This window comes from Gigantopelta aegis, chromosome 14 (assembly GCF_016097555.1).
Source record: "Gigantopelta aegis isolate Gae_Host chromosome 14, Gae_host_genome, whole genome shotgun sequence".
Taxonomy (NCBI): domain Eukaryota; kingdom Metazoa; phylum Mollusca; class Gastropoda; order Neomphalida; family Peltospiridae; genus Gigantopelta; species Gigantopelta aegis.
This window is the reverse complement of record NC_054712.1, coordinates 7,915,530-7,936,443: the sequence shown is the minus strand read 5'-3', so window position 1 is coordinate 7,936,443 and position 20,914 is coordinate 7,915,530. Positions and strand designations below refer to the sequence as shown.

The 20,914-nt window shown below is 38.8% G+C and overlaps 1 protein-coding gene across 1 annotated transcript in view; it reads right to left on the bottom strand.

The window, feature by feature from the left end:
• LOC121388097 (zinc finger homeobox protein 3-like) overlaps nt 1-16,655 on the bottom strand; it is a 116,562-nt gene extending 99,907 nt beyond the window's left edge. Inside the window, exon 1 of the mRNA XM_041519312.1 lies at nt 16,535-16,655. The gene's annotated coding sequence lies outside the window, so the exon portion shown is untranslated. The remainder of the gene's footprint in view (nt 1-16,534) is intronic.
• Nucleotides 16,656-20,914: the final 4,259 nt, after the last annotated feature.

Sequence of the window (20,914 nt, the reverse complement as noted above, 5' to 3'; positions counted from 1 at the left end):
ATTTTTTATTAATGTATAAAGAATCTAAAAATTAATATATTTTCTAACAAGTTATCAAATTAATGTTTTTGGAATATATTATAACTCGAAATATATTCTTTTCAAATATATGTAATATGGAATAAAAAAAAACCAAGTTAAAAAAATGTGCTAGAAAAGAATGCCAGTTTAATACTAAATGAGGCCGATATAATAGCATATATTTGAATGAGGATAATGGGTGTTACCATAGGCGTTAAATCTGCATATGTATATGCTAGCTTTGTATGGCTTTTATAAGAGTCGTTAGTTCCAAATATGTACTGCGAGACCTCAGTCATCTCAAATAATGAGACGCTACATTGGAAAGCTGCTATATTATTAACTATCCTGGTGCTGATAATTATTATTTATTTTTATACTCGTATCCAATTCGGGTCCAAAAAAAATTAGGTTACTGGTTTAAAGTATATTTTGTTTAACGGCACAACTAGAACACATTAATATATTAATCATTAGCTACTGGATATCAAACCATTGGCAATTCTGATATATAATCTTTTAGGAAACCTGCTACATTTTTTCCCATTAGCAGCAAGGGATCTTTTACTATTTTCCATTAGCAGCATGGGATCTTGTATATATACTCTTCAAAAAAAGAAACGCAAAAGGGTACAAATGGGTTATAACTTTGTTATGTTTCCTACCGGTTCATGCTTTGTGAATATAAGGTCATTGCATGTCCCAAACACATTCCCACGGTTACATTCGATAAAACGCAGCTACTGTACAATAAAGTTCCAAAATGTGAATATTCGCAAAAACGCAGCCACGTGCAAACCATGTCACCACTGCACGTGCAACATGAACACCGACAGTATAAAAGTGCAGGGTGTTCGCTTGCCTGGCCTCTGTATCTGGCCGACAGTTGACAATCCAGGACATGCCACGTCTCAGTGAACCGCAGAGAAACAATGCCATCGGCCGACTAGACGCAGGCGAATCCAGAACGGCCGTTGCCAGGGCATTCCATGTGTCCCCAAGCACCATCTCCAGACTGTGGGACCGTTACCAGCAACATGGATCAACACGTGACCTCCCTAGATCCGGTCGACCACGGGTCACTACCCCCGGGCAGGACCGCTACATCCGGGTACGCCACCTTCGGGAACGATTGACTACTGCCACCTCCACAGCCGCAGCAATACCAGGTTTGCGCAGGATATCCGACCAGACCGTACGGAACCGCCTACGTGAGGTAGGAATTCGTGCCAGACGTCCAGTTCGAGGTGTCATCTTAACACCACAACACCGTCGACTCCGACTGCAGTGGTGCCAGATTCATCGACAATGGGCTCAACTGCGATGAAGACAGGTGTGGTTCAGTGACGAGTCCCGATTTCTGCTCCGACGTCATGATGGAAGATGTCGCGTGTATAGGCGTCGTGGTGAATGTTATGCGGCAAACTGCGTGCAGGAAGTGGACAGATTCGGCGGGGGTAGTGTCATGGTGTGGGCAGCCATCTCACACACTGGCAGAACTGACCTGGTCCACGTGCAGGGCAACCTGAATGCACAGGGCTACATTGACCAGATCCTCCGGCCACACATCGTTCCAGTTATGGCCAACGCCAACGCAGTGTTCCAACATGACAACGCCAGGCCTCACACAGCACATCTCACAACGGCTTTCCTACAGAACAACAACATTAATGTCCTTCCTTGGCCATCGATATCACCGGATTTGAACCCAATTGAGCATCTATGGGACGAGTTGGACCGACGCCTCCGACAGCGACAACCACAGCCCCAGACCCTGCCCGAGCTGGCAGCAGCCTTGCAGGCCAAGTGGGCCACCATCCCCCGTGACGTCATCCGTACTCTGGTTGCTTCAATGGGCAGGCGGTGCTAGGCAGTTGTCAACACACGCGGAGGCCACACCCGGTATTGACTCCAGATGACCTTGACCTTGGTGGTGTGTCCTATCACTTACTCACAATGGACTAGAGTGAATTGTGAACAATCCTGCAACATTTGGTAATTATCGGACTCACCATTCAATAATTAAATCAATTCTCCAAATGTTACGACAATGTGGTTTTGCGTTTCTTCTTTTGAAGAGTATATGTTCAAGTTCAAACCAGTTTTTACATGCCTATGTCCATATATATGCACTTTTCCCACTGACAGGACAGCACACACCAGTCACGGGCACTGATTAGGATGCAGAAACGGAACATGTTGACGACAAGAGGCAGGATGTAGCTCAGTGGTAAAGTGCACGCCTGAGGTGCAAAGGGTTGCTGGATCAAAAGCCCTCGATAGACTCTGTTTCCTCCTGTTCCAACCATTGCCTAGCTACACGACTGGTACATCAATGGCCATGCTAAGTACTGTCCTGTCTACGAGAAAGTGCATGTAAAAAGATCCCACGCTACTTTATCAATAGGGAATAGCCTATGTGGTGAGAGTGGGTTTCCTCTTTTAAGTAAAATCCCACTAACTTGTGACTAAGACACAGGGGCGACATTTGTTTTAATCAATCTAAGTTAAAAACACACTTTGTTATGCAAATGTTATTCACACACTGACAAAACCACTGTTAAAATTAACTTATAACCTTTGATACTGATGTTTGAGATGTACCAGTTATTCCAGTGGAAATGTTTTTTTACCCAGTGTTATTACCCCCACACACACACCCACACCCAGCCACCACACTAACACTAAATAGCTAATTAAATGGAGAAAGACATAATTAAAGGGAAATAAACTGTTCAGATGTTCTGCATATCAACCTCGCCGGTGTTTTGATTCACTACCTAGGTCTGCCCCCCACCGAGGGGTCCGAGAATCCCAGGACAAACCTGCCACTTAAGATGAGCCTCATTAACATGACCATGCTATAAAGATAATGCTGTGGTCCAGGGAGGCGATCTTATCTTGGAAATCCCCATGGGTATCAAGCAACAAGACTACACCAGATACCACAAGGTGGGCAAGTGATAGACTGGAAATACATTAGGGGGTGGGGGTGGGGGTGGGAGGGTGTGGCAACAAGACTACACCAGATATCACAAGGTGGGCAAGTGATAGACTGGAAATAGATTAGGGGGTGGGGGGGGGGGGGGGGGGGGGGAGGGTGTAGCAACAAGACTATAGCAGATACCACAAGGTGGGCAAGTGATAGACTGGAAATAGACTGGGAATGGGGGTGGGAGGGTGTAGCAATAAGACTATAGCAGATATCACAAGGTGGGCAAGTGATAGACTGGAAATAGACTGGGAGTGGGGGTGGGAGGGTGTAGCAATAAGACTATAGCAGATATCACAAGGTGGGCAAGTGATAGACTGGAAATAGACTGGGAGTGGGGGTGGGAGGGTGTAGCAATAAGACTATAGCAGATATCACAAGGTGGGCAAGTGATAGACTGGAAATTGACTGGGAGTGGGGGTGGGAGGGTGTAGCAACAAGAGTATAGCAGATACCACAAAGTGGGCAAGTGTTCAAATGGAAATAGACTGGGAGTGGGGGTGGGAGGGTGTAGCAACAAGAGTATAGCAGATACCACAAAGTGGGCAAGTGTTCAAATGGAAATAGACTGGGAGTGGGGGTGGGAGGGTGTAGCAACAAAACTATAGCAGATATCACAAGGTGGGCAAGTGATAAACTGGAAATAGACTGGGAGTGGGGGTGGGGGTGGGACGGTGTAGCAACAAGACTATAGCAGATACCACAAGGTGGGCAAGTAATAGACTGGAAATAGACTGGGGGGTGGGGGTGAGAGGGTGTAGCAACAAGACTATAGCAGATACCACAAGGTGGGCAAGTCATAGACTGGAAATAGACTGGGGGTGGGGGGGGGGGGGGGGGTGCATGTGTGTGTGTGTGTGTGTGTGTGTGTGTGTGTAGAGCAGCTATGACAAGGTAGGTAACAGATTGACTGAACATAGATTTGTGGAGGGGATAGCAACAAGACTATAGCAGATATCAGAATGCGGGTAAATGACAGACTGAAAACAGATTGGCAAAGGAAGGGGATTAAAAACACCACGACTATAGTAAATATCACAAGATGGGTACATGATAGGCTGCAAATAGATTGTGTGTGTGTGTGTGGGGGGGGGGGGGGGGTGTGAATAGCAACAAGACTACAGATATGACAATAAGCAAATGATGGACTAAATTATGGATGTTTTTGGGTGTTTAAAAAAATATTTTAAAAAGTATTCTTAGTAAATGATCACCAGTAAAATTAAACTGCTTTAATTCTGTTGTGAAATACCACTGTCATTTATAATTATAACTTAATAGAGATTTCAGTTTTAATATTAAATTGTTTTCTTTCTGCATACATAAGGAATAAAAACAACCCTTAATTCAAAAGCATGTTGCATTTGCCAGACTTACATTTTCTCTTTCAACGATCTTAAAAAAAATATGACAAACATAATTTCTGCTCTATTTGACTCCAGTTTTAAACAGTACGGATGAGAACTTGTGAAGTATGGATGGTATATGATTTAGTGTGTTTCAATCACGGGGGTTCCAGGTGAAAAGGACATTTCACAGTGATCATCGTATTGGGTCCCTGGGGAGTAGTGGTCATAAACACATGACTTGAGCCTTTGTTTAGAGAACATTACGACATTTGTTTCAGTAAGCTTTTGACAACATCCCGGTCTCCGATATTAAACACGGATGAAAGTGGTGTATGAAAACAAAAATCTAGAAAGTTTTAATATTGATGGTCAGGTATTGAGATTGACCCTAGGGTTAGGGTTGTACAGTGGTCTAAAATAGAAAAAAAGAAAGAAAGAAAGAATTTTTTTATTTAACAACACTCTCAAATTTTTTTATTTATGGTTATATGGGGTCGAACATATGGTTACAGACCACACAGATATTGAGAGAGAAAACCTGCTGTCGCCACTTCATAGGCTACTCTTTTCGATTAGCAGCAAGGGATCTTTTATATGCACCATCCTACCATCCTCTGAAGACGTAAGAATTACAAAATTTCTGAAATCCAATAGCCAATGATTAATTAATAATATGCTCTACTGGTGCCAGTTGTTTTTTTAAAAATACAAAACTAATTATCCCCCTGCTCCCCCCCCCCCCCCCCACTCATTCATACACAGACACACACACCACACACAGACACAGACACACACACAGACACATACACACACACACACACACACACACACACACAAATACACAGCCACACACACACACAATATATCAATTGACTTGTACGTGTCTAATACAAAAATCTAAGACACAAGTAAACATGATCATTACCAATATTAGTAAAATGTAAACTGGCAGATAATTACAGATAATTGGTTTGCTAAATACAGTTTTGCTCCAAGTCTCATCTTGCTATAGCCAGTTACAGGTTCGGTAATTCAGTTTGAAAACAAAATGGTTGACCATGGGAAAAGCCAGCAACAGAAGTGGTGAAAATGGCTTCCCCCGTCAAGCTGAGATGAGTCATAACCCAATTAGACAGGCAGCAGGACTGTTAAAATAATCAACAGGTGAATTCTCATGCAGATCACCCCATAAATCCCATTGACTTGCCTGTTGAAAGAGCTGGCCTCACCACAGTAGCAGGCCACTGACCAGTCAACGGACCGAACCACTTTTCACTACAGGGGTGCCAGCTACTGACCAAAGCCTGACTTGCTGTAATTATGTCTTATAATTAACCTATACTATTATGTTATACACTTTAACAATAGTAAACAGTGTTGGTTTTTAAAAGCATATAACAACTGGAATGTAGTTTTGTCATTGTTCTGTCATGGAAACTGATGAATTTAGTCTGTTAAGTAAAAGAAAGGAATAGTTGTTTAACATTCCTCAGCATGTTGTAAACCACTTTACAATCACGGCTGTTTGGTATCTAACATCTGGTGATTTCAACACTTGGTCGAAATGGAGACAGACAGACAGACAGACAGAGAAAAGAGTTACAGACAGACAGAGAAAGAGTTACAGACAGACAAAAAGTTACAGACAGAAATGAGTTAAAATACCATCCATTGATAATTGTTAGTATTTAATATGATAGTTAATTTTGTTTAACACCATCACTAGAACACAATGATTTATTCATCATCGGCTATTGGAATAAATGAATGAATGAACACCCCAGCACAAAAATACACATCGGCTATTGGGTGTCAGAAAAGGTAAGTATATATGGATATATTACATTAAGAATCTGATGTTTAGTCTTAAAGATAAAACCCACTACTTTTTTTCATAAATAGCAAGGGATCTTTTATATGCACCATCCCAGAAAGGATAGCACATATCACGGTCTTTGATATACCAGTATAGTGGTGTACTGGCTGGAATGAGAAATAGACCAATGGCCCCATTGACGGGCATCAATCCTGGATCAAGCGAGCGCTCTACCACTGGGCTACGTCTTGCCCATTAATATGCTAGTGTATTGTTCATGGCTTTTAGAGGAAAAAAACACTATTTTTATTTCAAATTAATTAAGAAAAAGTATGTACATTTTCAAGCAAAACAATTTTTAATTAAAAAGAAAAGTAAGTAAACTTATGGTAGATGGTGAACAATGAACAAATTCTAAAAATAGAACAAATATTAATGATACTGTACAACAAATATTTGTTTTATTAAATAATTTGTCCTTGTCTTCAGTATATGACAAAAATAACAAAAACAGAAAACATTTATATTTTTCAGTACAAGAGTAAATTATAATCAATAAGAAATCTCAACAAAACCCTTGGTAAACAAGATATTTGATCAAGAAGATGATTAGAAATTTTTTGAATTAATAAACTAATTCCATATCCAGCATATCGGGTATATGATGTTTAGAACACATAGTATTTTGTATTCTGTAAAAATATAATAACGAGTGAATTTCTATTTATTTCAAGATCCCTCAGTCAAGTTTAACTTCCTTAAACCTTTGAGTATTTAATAATTTATGAAAAATCAAAAGTGCTCAGTATAATCACACAGTCTTGTGTTGCCTTTATTTAAAATACCTAAAATAACTGCATGATGATCCCTTCTACAATTTCTTCTCATAATATTTTTTGTGTTCTGCTTTAAATGTCTTAAAACAAAGATATGAATATATTACTAAATTAAAATTTGTTCCATGTATTCGGTGTCCAACATTTAATTATTTTGATACTTTGATGTACAGTGTTGTGGGGCACTGACTGGGATAGGGGAAAAAAGAAATAAATAAAAAACAGATGCCAAAAAAACAAGGAGGGAAAAAAAACAGAGAGGAAAAAGAGAGGAAAAAAAAAAAGAAAGTCCATTGATGGTGATTGATCCTACAATCCATGACACCTTAGATGAGCTATATCTACCCCTGAGCTACATCTAACCACACCTTCTTGTTGTATAATGAATGAATGAATGAATGAATGAATGAATGAATGAATGAATGAATGAATGAATGAATGAATGAATGTTTAATTACACCCCAACACAAAAATACACATCAGCTATTGGGTGTCAAACAATAGCTGATGTGTATTTTTGTGCTGGGGTGTCGTTAACCATTCATTCGTTTATTAATTCCTTCTTGTTGTATAATGAATGAATGAATGAATGAATGAATGAATGAATGAATGAATGAATGAATGTTTAATTACACCCCAACACAAAAATACACATCAGCTATTGGGTGTCAAACAATAGCTGATGTGTATTTTTGTGCTGGGGTGTCGTTAACCATTCATTCGTTTATTAATTCATTCATTCATTCATTCATTCATTCAATCATTCATTCGACAACCTGACTGATGGTGGGATGTACCTCGGTGGTAGAGGAGACATTAATAAGATCAGAAATGCTGTATTTTTGGCAAGCAGCATTATAACGCTGCCTGGGGCACAGGATTTGATTGGAAGACCTTTCAAATGAGCTCACCACCCTGGTCAGTCATCAGGCTAAACAAAACAGAATGAAAGGCCAAACAAAACGAAAAGAAAGGCTCCACACAAGGGTGGTTGGCAGCGGTGGACAAACAAATGAGAAACAATAGAAAAACCATTCGCCCGGGGCATCTGAATACCTGTTGAAATTAGCTGAGTTACTTAACGTCTTCAGAGAGTAGCCAACACGGTCTGGTCAACTGTTGATTACAAATCCACTTGGCCAATGTGAACTGGGTCACATTAATTTGCATACATTTGCATGTGTAATTACACAGTTCCAGTTTTTAAATCTGGACAGAACGCATTTGTAGCAGGTAATAATTTTGACTGACAAAAAAAATACATATATTCACATAAGTTGTTTTATTTCAGCTAAATAAAACAATAAAATAATAGTTGTTCATTCAAACATGCTCATTTAGCAATGAGGTCTTTGATGAAAGACATTTTAAATCCTAATAAAAAATTTGAAAACAGAAACGTACTTGTGGAAACTTTCTGATTCAATACAAAGTCAATACAAGACCTAGACCTTTGGGTTTTTCTTTCAAATTCCATTAAGGCAACCCCGAACTACATTTCAAATTCTTTTATAATAACTCCTGAAATCTATTTCAGTTCCGTCATGAGATCCCAAACATCTTTAAAATTACAAAACTAGGACCCAAACCTTTTTCTTCACAAATTCCATTTTAACTTTCTTTTCAAGCTCCTTTTCAAGCGCTAAACTCTTATTTCAAATTCCTTTGTGATAAGCACAAACCTGTTTCAAATTGCAAAAATAGGACCCATACACCCCAACCACAAAAACACCCCAATAAATTCCATTATAAACTTCTTTTCAAGCTCCTTTTTAACCCCTAAACACTATTTCAAATTCCTGTCATAACCCTTAAACTCTATTTCAAAACTCTTTCAATTTTTTTTTCTTTCATAAAATTTCACTACACCTTTATTTCTAATTCCTTTATGAAAAACCCTGAACTCTTATTTCCATTCTGTTATACGAGACCCTAAAACCCTTGCTCAAACTCCCCTGCATAAACCCGTTTTCTTTCAAAACCCCATTATGATTGAGAACTGCTTATCAAACATACACTTGACAAAACAGCTCTCCACAGTTTAGATTAATTCTGGCATACATGATCACAGGGCCTAAAAATACATGATGAAATCAGATCCAGCACACTTTTGAAAAGGAATAAGCTACATGAATTATGCACACCAGCTATGAAATAAACAGCAAATAATTATTCCCTAAAGACGGCTAGCATTCCAGCACACAATGTGCTTCTTGTACATTTCATTGCAAAGATTTTCGAGGACACCAGGTCACCCACTAAGCAAACATCCTAGTCACCATAATAATTAGAGCAGTTCGTAGAAAGGAAATTATTTTTAACGCGACTGACAAGCAAATGAAAGAAAGAAATCAATAGATAGACACACACAGTACAATATTCTAATTACTGAGCTGAATCTCGCACATTTCGCAAATGGCCTCACAAAGGTTAATGGTGTTGTTTAAAAAGAGGTTACGAGGTGGAAGCGAAAAATATGGTTTCATATGTGCATGCACGACATTGGTGGTCATTTATATCAAGTGCTGGAGGCAAGGTGGTGGTGGTGGGATGGTGGACCAGGGGAGGCGAGGGAGAGTTGGGTTATCAGGAAATAAATCAGGGATATACAGAAATGGAATTACAAAAAGAGTTTAATAAGATCTTCTGAGGTGGAGAAAGAAATATGGTTTCATATGTGCATGCACGTCACTGGTGCTTATTTATAGCAAATACTTGGGTGGTGGTGGTGGAATGGGAGGGAGGGAAGGGGAGGTATGTTAGCAAATAAATAATTACAAAAGGATTTTATAAAGATGTTTCAAAATATTGTTTCTTATGTGTATGATTATTTATATTAAATACTTGAAGGTGGGTGGGGTGGGTTGGTGTAATGAAGGAAGGGAGGGAAGAGGAGGTATGTTATTTAATAAATCAGGTATATACAGAAATGGAATTACAAAAATATTTTAATAAAATGTTACGAGGTGGTTAAAAAACATATGGCTTCATATGTTCATGCATGACAGTGGTAGTAATTGGTGGGGTGGGGGGGGGGGGGGGGGAGAGTGGAGAAGGGGAGGGAATGGGAGGTATGTTATGTTAGGAAATAAATTAGGTATATGCAGAAATGGGCTTACAAAAGATTTTAGTAAAATGTTACAAGGTAGAAAAAACCCATAATTTCATTTGTGCATGTACAATACTGGTGGACATTTATATCAAGTTACGGACGGAGGGTAAAATGGAGAAGGGGATGGGGAATAATCAGGGATTGACAGAAAAGGTCTTATAAAAAGATTTTAACAAAATGTTATGAGGTGACGAATAACAAATGGTCTCATATGTGCATGTGTGGTATACCAGTATGTAGGTCACACAATTCACACTGGTTTGGCCAATTTTCGCAAATGTATTTCCTTGAAAATCATTAAAATGTGGTTAATTTTGTATTAGCCAAACTCTAACTTATGTAGCCATTTTGTATAAAAATTAGCAATTGGCTATATACAGGGTGAGCCCTGGTTTAATAATGGAGTGGGGTGATGGGTGGGAAAAGAAGTCACAGAATGAAGATGTACAGAAAACAAATCTGACATTATGGTTAGTAGTGTTATTACAAAGTGAAAGAAGGAAAAAAAAAGAAGAAAAAAGTTTTCATACATGCATGCATGGCAGTGGTGCTTAGTGTTGAAGGAAGGTGAAGATTGCCGTAGTTATGGGGTGGGTGGTAGAATGAGGGTGCAGGTGTTATGAGAAAACAGATAATACTGTACACTGTAATAAAACTGGAAATTTGTACATAAATATAAGCTATCACTAGTACACACCTACAAACCACCACCACCACCACTATATCCCTACAAACCAGCACTAGTAAACCCCCTATAAACCACCCTTATAAGCGACTACTGGCACTCCCCCACAGACCACCAAAGTAGACTAGAAGCCACTGCTAGCAATCAAAATAAATAAACTTCCCATTGGCGGATCTATAAAAAAGTGCCCTTTCTAATTACCTTAAAAAACCCACCTCATCCACTAAATTGTCTAAAACTGTGTCTCCGAGCATCTTTATTAAAAAACATTCTGAAAAAAATGCCTATCACACACACCACCCTGATCTTGTTTTCTTTAAGAGATCAGCTCATTTGCCTTCAGAAAACTAAAATATTTCTTTTAGAATTTTGTGACCCCCCTTATAAAATATTGGATCTGCCCCTGCCTCCTTACATCTCTGTAATTATTTCATCAAAGAAATGCATATGTCGTGATTAAGCACTTATTTATTACAGCTAATCAGCAAGAGAATGAATTACATCATGCAAGTTTTAAACAAACTGGTCTGTCCATCATGGACTACAGACGTACTTGCAGCTTTCCATGCGATGTTCACATAACTACATTGATTTATTTAGTACCCATCTTTTAACCATTTCAAAATCTACTATGCTTCCTAACAGTGGTCTAAATTGATTTATTTAGTACCCATCTTTTAACCATTTCAAAATCAACTATGCTTCCTAACAGTGGTCTAAATTGATTTATTTAGTACCCATCTTTTAACCATTTCAAAATCATCTATGCTTCCTAACAGTGGTCTAAATTGATTTATTTAGTACCCATCTTTTAACCATTTCAAAATCATCTATGCTTCCTAACAGTGGTCTAGGAAATAAAAGGAGTATCTTGGGTGGAACGTAGCTCAGTGGTAAACCGCTCGTCTGATGCATGGTTGGTAGCCCATTGGGCTATTTCTGATTCCAGCCAGTGCACCACAGCTGGTATATCAAAGGTTGTGGTATGTGCTATCCTGTCTGTGGGATGATGTATATAAGATTTCCTGCTACTAATGGAAAAATGTAGTGGGTTTCCTCTCTAAAACTATATGTCAAAATTACCAATGTTTGACATCCAATAGCCGATGATTAATAAATCAATCTGCTCTAGTGGTGTCGTTAAACAAAAAATAAACTTTAAAAAATATCTGTTTAATGAATCAGTGTCTTTTAAATGAATGAATGAATGAATGAATGGATGCTTAATGACACCCCAGCACAAGGAGAATCAGCCATGGCAGGGCTCGAAATAGCAGCCTGCAAAAAGCGAAAAGCTTTCCATTTTTTAGATCTAGCAGGTAAAATAGAAATTCACCTGGTAAAACCACCAAAAATTCACAGGTAATTTTTCAAGAGACAGATGTATGTACAATTATCTCATCTGCTATTTAGCTAGTGATTCTGTTAATGGAATGGAATAATGTTTAATGTGCACATTCAGAGCAAGCTGTTGTAGTGCATGCCTGTCCTGGGCACAGGTGCTGACCTCGGCTGGCTCCACCGTCCAGGACAGGAAAATTCTGTTAAATTCCATAATGCCCTAAAATATATCTCAGATGTTCTAAGATTTTTAATAACCTATCTCAAACTTTCCCTTCACCCAGTGCCACCTTATTTCCAGCAGGGCATATTCCTCTCCCCCTCCCCACCAAGTAGAACATATTTCTTTTGACTTGCTATTTGAAAAAATAAGAGCAGGCCATATTTTACTTCTTGTTTTGAGTCCTGTATTGGGTTTCTGACAAAAGTAAATGAATGAACAAAAATCACAAATGAATGGAACTGTGGTGAATAATGAATGTCTATCAAGTGTGTCACAACTGTAACAACTGGTAGTACAAGAGAAAAGTGAAAAAAAACCCACCCTTCTAAATATAACTACATAAGCTACTAATAGTGCTATCTTTTAATGGTAAGAAAGATCTTTTAAGTATTCTTTTGCTGATAGGACAGCACATACCACAGTCTTTGATGTACCAGTCACAAGACAGGACAGTATATACCAGTCTGATGTACCTGTTACAGGACAGGACAGGACAGGACAGCACAAACATGTACCTCCACCTGATGTGCTAGTTACATGACAGAACAGCACATAACACAGCCTGATGTACCAGTCACTGGGATAGGACAGCACATACCACAGCCTGATGTACCAGTCACAGGGCAGAATAGCACATACTACAGCCTGATGTACCAGTCACAGGGCAGAATAGCACATACTACAGCCTGATGTACCAGACACAGGGATAGGACAGCGCATACCACAGCCTGACGTACCAGTCACAGGGCAGGACAGCACATACCACAGCCTGATGTACCAGTCACAGGGACAGGACAGCACATACCACAGCCTGATGTACCAGTCACAGGGCAGGACAGCACATATCACAGCCTGATATACCAGTCACAGGACAGGACAGCACATACCACAGCCTGATGTACCAGTCACAAGACAGGACAGCACATACCACAGCCTGATGTACCAGTCACGGGACAGAACAGCACAAACATGTACTACAGCCAGATTTACTACTAGTTACATTACAGGACAGCACATACCACATCCTTTAATATAATAATCATGTCTCAACAGGCACCGATTAAAATAGAAAAATATCCCACTGGGTCCACTGATAGGGATTGATCTTACGACCCCTTGCACCTCAGACGATTGCTCAACAACTTGGCTACATCCTGACACCTGTGGTTTAGGAATGAATTTACCTACGTGTGTGTTTGATAAAAGCTGTCAACGAAGACAAGTGGAAATATTTTAAAATACTTTATTTATGCTGGTGTAAGATTTCACAGTGAACAATCGACACGCAAATTGTACCACGAGATGAATCATTACGGTCTGAATATAAGCGAGACTTATTTTTTTATATTATCAAGTGGCTGTAAAAATAGTCCATTTCTTTAACAAATTTCTAATTTGAAAGCTGATATTACCAGTACATGTAAATAAAATAGGCATTTCTGTAGGGTGGATTTAAATAGGGTGTTCTGTGATTTTCTCTTAAGTGGAGCATGTAATTTTTTTTAAATGTTGAGCTCTTTATGTCTTGGTGTCTTCGACCTCTTCATATAAGATTAGGGGTTATTTTACATTTGGGTAAACATTTTTATGACACCCAATAGCTGATGTGTATTTTTGTGCTGGGGTGTCGTTAAAAATTCATTCCTTCATTCCTTCTGGTAAAATTTGGGGTGATCACTGACCCTACTCATATCGGACTGGGGGTTAATTTTGTGGGTGAGGATGCATACATTTACATGATTCTGATCTATTTAGGAGGTTCATTCAAATCCCCTGAAACCCCCACCCTGTGGTCATGATGTCTGTATTTACAGTGAAAATCCCTCTAAACTGGACAACATGGGACCAAGTAGAAAGTGGTGCACTGATTCGAATGGGAGCGGGATCGATCGACATAGCACAGTGGTAAAGTACTCGCCTAAGATCTAGGATCAATTCCCGTCGGTGGCCCCATTGGGCTATTTCTCCTTCCAGCCAGTGCACCATGACTGGTATATTAAAGGCTGTGGTATGTGCTATCCAGTCTGTTAGATGGTGCATAAAAAAAGATCCCTTGCTACTAATGGAAAAGTGCAGTGTTTTTTTTATCTAAGACTATATGTCAAAATTACAAAATGTTTGACATCCAATAGCCGATGATTTATAAATCAATGTGCTCTAGTAGTGTCATTAAACAAAACAAACTTTGCCGCCACTGACGGGATTCGATCCTAAGATCTACTGACTGAGCTAGATCCAGTTTCATGAACCACTGGCTTTATTAACTTGTTACCATAATGGTTTACTTAACTGTGACAATCATTTTTAGATTTAAATAATTTAAACAAAAAAATCTTTAATTAAAAAAAAAAAATCATCCTTAAAAAATGTCAAGTTCTTTATTTTTAAAAGTATACTTCCTTATTTGTGAATCCAATTGTCTCTTATTCATATACATGTACTTGACTTTGTTTGACACCCAACAGCCGATGTATATTATTGTGCTGGGGTGTCGATAAACATAAATTCATTCATTCATTCATTCATTCATTCATTCATTGTCTCAACTTTCTTTTGTTTTAAATTTCTGTCTTGTCATCCTTAAAACTGAAGAGATTAAGTGATAACAATGTAGGTAGCAACAAAAACATTAATTTTACATCAAAAAAGAAAAGAAAAAAAAATGAAAAAAAAGAAAAAGAAAAAAAGAAGAAAAAAAGACCCCCCCCCCCACCAAAAAAAAAACCCTTGTGGGCGAGACATTTCAAAGGGCAGTGGTCTTGTTTTAGACCAGTTTTATTTTTAAATTACAAATTAAATTAGAAATTTTAAAATAATTTAAAATAAATGTTTTCTTTATTATTTTCCTTTTATACTGCATTACCAATTAAGAAAATGTAAAAGGTTATTTACAGTAAAAAAAGCCCAAACTGACAGCAACATAAATCTTTTAATATTTACGAATAAAACAGTGCTTCTTATTATACACTTTTGCACTGCATAACATCAAGTCACCAAAAATCAGCATGGGGTAGGGCGTGAATAATTTTAAATATAAAAATAAAACTACATATTTACTTCTTTAAAAAAAATTGTTGTTGCTTTGAATTTTTCTTTTCTTTTCTTTTATTAATTAAATAAAAAACAAAAAAACAAAAAAAAACCCCAATCCATTCTTTAAAAAATCAACAACCCCTAAAACTAAAATGCATAAAATTACCAATACAACTCTGCTTGAATGAGATGCATTTTATTTTCCACATCAATAGCTCTCAATAGCCAGCAGATTTCATGTCAATGATACACACACACACACACACACACACACACACACACACACACACACAGAGATACAAAAATCTATACAGAGGGCGGAGAAAAGGTGTGGCAACAGGTGACAAGATATGCAGACAGGAAACCACGTGTTGCACTGTCGACACATACCCACACCTCAAGTGGCTGCATCTGTCTATAGCTCTGTGTTACACACTCATATCACCATCACACACACACACACACACACTTAACACTCTCCCCCCTCCCCCCCCACCCCCACCTCCACATCTTGACTACACAGGTATCCCAGTTTGGCAAGTGAGAAGCCGATTGGCCACGGTCAAGCCTGAGTGACCAGGGGCCATCAACCCGAATGTATTGAGAACAAAAGGTGTAATTACCTGCCGTGGCACTCGGCTCATTGTTCCTGTGCGCCCACCGAATGGACCGGCCACGACACACAACGTCACCACGAGCTCGGAAGGTGGAAATTAGCCCGTCCCGGAGACACAATCGCATTCTGTTCATTCCCACACACCCATGGGTACTCTCGGTCCTTTGTCTACCTGTCGAGGTGTTAGTACACCAGTTCAACACAGACAACAAAACCAAAACAAAACAAAAAAAAGAGAGAGAAAAAAAGAAGAAAACCCACCCACCCCGAAAACTCGACAGATTTAATGAAGAAATTTGCATATCTTCGTTCATACTAATCACCAATCTTATTTCCTTCTTTCTCCCCCCCCCCCCCCCCATTTTGTTTTATCTCTCACCCTCTCTCTCATATATATATTTATATATAAAGACTCCATATGTGACCCACTTTCCGTCTCTCTGGCTTTAACGTAGGTCATCGATATCCTACTAATTTTTCTAGCTATATAATCATAAAAGTTCTATTTACCTTTTTTCAGAGCAGTGTGATATCCACCATGGTTGGTGTTGATTGCTGTTACATTTCAGCCATGTAGGTACATTTCACGGTATCTTATTGCATTGACAACGGGAGCACAGGAAAAAGCTACCACTTCTCTCTGCCACCTCTTGTCCCCAACTAATGAAATGATTAATTATTGCCGGCTAAGAAGCCATAGAGAGATAAAAGCTGCAATACCGGTGACCAAGATAAACCGGGCTATTCATACCACAAACAATGCACGATAATTACCAACCAGCCAAGAGGTGGGGCTTGATTATCAAGGGCCGAACACCTTTTCATTGTGTGGTCGGCTGTAAATGATGGAAAATTCTCCTTTTCTTATTGCAGCCAACTTGACTTAATGAGAGATTTATCACATTTGTGTCTTTGCACAACCTTCACTGGTATTCACATGCAAATGGCGTTTTGCTGGTTATGATTAGAGTTTCTGGTTCTCCCAATGTTTTGTTAACAGTGGGGGCTCTTTATCTTAGAAGTTTGGGTTTAACAGTTCATGAAGGATGTACCCGGTAAGACTGTACATAAAATATGTCCAAAAAGTGTTTAAAGATAGGAAAAGAAAGGAATATTTGTTTAACGACACCTCAGCACATTTTAAACTACACTTATCTGGTTTTTTAACATATGGTTGAGAGAAAGAGTTTTGTTTTGTTTAACGACACCACTAGAGTACATTGATGTATTAAACATCAGCTTTTGGATGTCAAACATTTGGTATATATGCTCAATCCTACATACAGTATAGCACACACCACAACCTTTGATATACCAGTCATGGTGCATGGTCATAACAAGACAGCTAGACAGAGACAGAAAAAAGTAGAATGGAAAGAGAGTGGAAGGGAGGGAGAGAGAGAGAGAGAGAGAGAGAGAGAGAGAGAGAGAGAGAGAGAGAGAGAGAGAGAGAGAGAGAGAGAGAGAGAGAGAGAGAGAGAGAGAGAGAAAAAAAGAGAGAGAGAGAGAGAAAAAGAGACAGTAAATGAACTGGTTAAGAATAAAATGTTGACAATGTTATTTATGTTGATGATCCCTAACTTACCCATGTGCTGAATTAGCACAAATAAACAAAACCTATAAAGGGCAGCTTTGAACAAGTATTTCACATATCCATATGTACTGTTTACAAATGAATTACGTTTTTTGCAATGCAGCCATTTTAAACTGCCTTTGTGTTGACAAAACACCTCCATAATTAAAAGAACAAAAAAATGCACATAAAGAAAGGAATGTGTGTTTACGACTTGGCGTGGTGTTTTATCATTAGTTATTAGATGTGTGTGATATCGCAGTTATGAAGTAATCTTCAAACAGAACGGAACATGTACCACAATAAGGTGTCTTTATAACCAGAGCAGTACATACCACTGTCTTTTATAAACTGATCATCTTCAGACAGGTGTAAAGCAACTTGTTTAAAGGTCTTTTCGAACATGTTTTCAAGGATGCCATTCTCAACCAAAATATTACTAGTACAACATTACCTACTTGAGGTTATACATATGACCAGCTTTGGTACTGTCGTGGTTAAAGTTTAAAGATTGTTTTGCTTAATTACACCACTAGAGCACATTGATTTATTAATCATTGGCCATTGTATGTCAAACATTTGGTAATTTTAAACTATAGTCATAAGAGAAAAACCCGCTACATTTTTCCATTAGTAGCAAGGGATCTTTTATATGCACATACCATGGCCTTTGATATACCAGTTGTTGTGCACTGACTGGAATGAGAAATAGCCCAATTGGCCTACCGACGGGGATCAATCCCAAACTGACTGCACATCAAGAAAGCGTTTTACCACTGGGCTATGTGCCGCCCCTGTGTCGTGGTTAAACCATTGGACATAAGGCTGGTAGGTACTGGGTTCACAGCCAGGTACCAGCCTCCGTGGTGTTGTGGTTAAACCATTGGACATAAGGCTGGTAGGTACTGGGTTCACAGCCAGGTACCAGCCTCCGTGGTGTTGTGGTTAAACCATTGGACATAAGGCTGGTAGGTACTGGGTTCACAGCCAGGTACCAGCCTCCGTGGTGTTGTGGTTAAACCATTGGACATAAGGCTGGTAGGTACTGGGTTCACAGCCAGGTACCAGCCTCCGTGGTGTCGTGGTTAAACCATTGGACATAAGGCTGGTAGGTACTGGGTTCACAGCCAGGTACCAGCCTCTGTGGTGTCGTGGTTAAACCATTGGACATAAGGCTGGTAGGTACTGGGTTCACAGCCAGGTTCCAGCCTCCGTGGTGTTGTGGTTAAACCATTGGACATAAGGCTGGTAGGTACTGGGTTCACAGCCAGGTACCAGCCTCCGTGGTGTCGTGGTTAAACCATTGGACATAAGGCTGGTAGGTACTGGGTTCACAGCCAGGTACCAGCCTCCGTGGTGTCGTGGTTAAACTATTGGACATAAGGCTGGTAGGTACTGGGTTCACAGCCAGGTACCAGCTCCCACCCAGGACACGTTTTAATGACTCAATGGTTAAGTGTAAGACCACTACACCGACTTCTCTCTCAGTAACCACTAACAACTAACCACTAACCCACTGTCCTGGACAAACAGCCCAGATAGCTGAGGTGTGTGCCCAGGACCGTGTGCTTGAACCTTAATTGGATATAAGCAAGGAAAAAAGTTGAAATGAATGAATGAAATGTTATACATAAACAAAATAGTGAAACCTTTACAAGTCGGAATTCCCTTAAAACCTGATGTTTTTCAGTCCTTTTTTAAATATCAGTACATAACATAACCTCTCTAAACTGGACACCCTTAAAAATGACCTTTTTACTTGATCCCAATAGATGTCCAGTTTTAGAGGGGTTTCACTGTATACACAAACTTGCCACTCTTGTGAACAGAAATGGCACATGCTCTTTCAATGAATTCTCTTGTGGGTGTGCCATTTCTGGTGGTTGTATAATTGGACACCTGGCAGAACTTGTCTTGTCAGATTTCTAATTTTATGAAAAAATGTTTAGTTTTTTTTAAAATGAAAAGAAAGACAAAGAAATGTGTTAAATTTATTGTTGATTTATCTTCTTTTTGAAATTTAAGGAGGTGGTTGTAAAAATTCAAGCACTTAAAGCATAAATTATAATAAAAAAAAACCTTTTAAAGCATAAAACTCTACTTACAACATATATGCACTTTAAAACCCCCCTAAAAAAACAAAAAACAAACCCCACCCTGGAATTTTCAATTTTCATACAAACTCTACACAGACTGAGTCAGCTAGATCTTAAAAAGAGATATCCTGCAAGTAGGACAGAACATACATGTACCACTTCCTGCCTATGATATCACATACTACACAGACTGAGCCACTAAGATCTAAAAATAGATGTCGTATAAGTAGGACAGAACATACTACTCACTGCCTGTGATAAACTAGTCAGGTGCTACACAGACTGAGCCAATAATGACCCAAAAGCATATGTCCTATAAGTTGGACAGAACATACCACTAACAACCTGTGATAAACTAGTCATGTACTACACAGACTGAGCCAGGAAAAAATTCACTATTTGGTGAACAAAGATTTATTAGCTGAACATCCAAATCAATCTACAAATGGCATGATATTTACAAATTATTATTATAAATTAATGGTAAAATAAATTAATCAAATTCAAGTTTAATTCATATTTGACCATTTGGTACTTGAACTCTGCTGTTGGTAAGACACAACATACCACATTGTATGTTAATTGTGCACTAGTGATTATTACAAAGACTGAGCCAGTAATATTCCATAGTAAAGTTAAAAGTTTGTTTTGCTTAACAACACCACTAGAGCACACTGATTTATTAAACATTGGCTACTGGGTGTCTAACATTTGGTAATTTTAACATATAGTGTTAGTGAGAAAACCCACTACATTTTCCCATTAGTAAAGTTAAAAATTTCTTTTTGTTTAACAACACCACTAGAGCACATTGATTAATTAATCATCAGCTATTGCATGTAAAACATTTGCTAATACTGACATACAGTCTTAGAGACGAAACCCAGCACGTTTTCCTATTAGTAAAAGTTTGTGTTTGTTTAACAACAATATTGATTTATTAATCTGTTACATTTTTTCCATTAGTAGCAATGGATCTTTTATATGCACCATTCAACCGACAGGACAGCACATACCACAGCCTTTGATACAACCCCTGCAATTAAGAAAATGTCCACGGCAAAATGCCATTGAAAAACCCCCCAAAACCCCTGAATAGTCCAAGGCAAAAAAGTGCTGTGGAGAACTAAAAGCTCAACAACATTGCCAGGGGTTGTTAATATACCTGTCGTGGTGCACTGGCTAAAACCTCAACAACATTGCCAGGGGTTGTTAATATAC